At 46.2% G+C, this 559-nt stretch overlaps 1 pseudogene; it reads right to left on the reverse strand.

Annotated features, from left to right (window-relative positions):
- Window positions 1–232: 232 nt before the first annotated feature.
- Window positions 233–352, reverse strand: LOC145091053 (5S ribosomal RNA; annotated as a pseudogene).
- Window positions 353–559: the final 207 nt, after the last annotated feature.

The following is a 559-nucleotide window of genomic DNA, read 5'->3' on the forward strand; positions in this document are numbered from 1 at the left end:
AGTTCATGAATACTACAGGCGTATTGGTCCTATCCGAGGGGTATCACTACGGACTCGTAGTGTCTGCATCGAGTTTGGAAGATTGTCCTCGGGACATCCTTCACTTACACTCGTAACTGGTGATATTCGGATCTTAGGTCCATTTCTGAAAGGTACATCGTTCCTTGCGGTCGGTCAACTGATTCATCTATGTGAGGCAGAAGGTAATGATTTCTAATGGAAATCCTGTCGAGGTCTGCACCATGAGGACTTCCCAAGGTGTTACCCATCCTAGTACTTCTCTCGCCCAAGCATGTTTAACTGTGGAGTTCTTGATGGGATCCGGTGCATTAGTGCTGGTATGATCGCACCCACTGAAGTCTGTCTTCTCGAAGAATAAGACTGGAGTTATCAAAGGTGAGGAGTTTCGTCTTCTCATTCTATTGTTGAGTAGTCGTTAAGCTGTCCAGATGGTTCTTGTATCTTTGTTGGTGTGAGACTGTAGGGCGATCGGGTTACAAGAGTCGTATGGGGTTCTAAGTTTGTTCGCATGACGATGCGATTACTCGTAGTCTTGGAC

This window comes from Lactuca serriola, chromosome 2 (genome assembly GCF_051521515.1).
Source record: "Lactuca serriola cultivar US96UC23 chromosome 2, Lser_US96UC23_V15, whole genome shotgun sequence".
Classification (NCBI taxonomy): domain Eukaryota; kingdom Viridiplantae; phylum Streptophyta; class Magnoliopsida; order Asterales; family Asteraceae; genus Lactuca; species Lactuca serriola.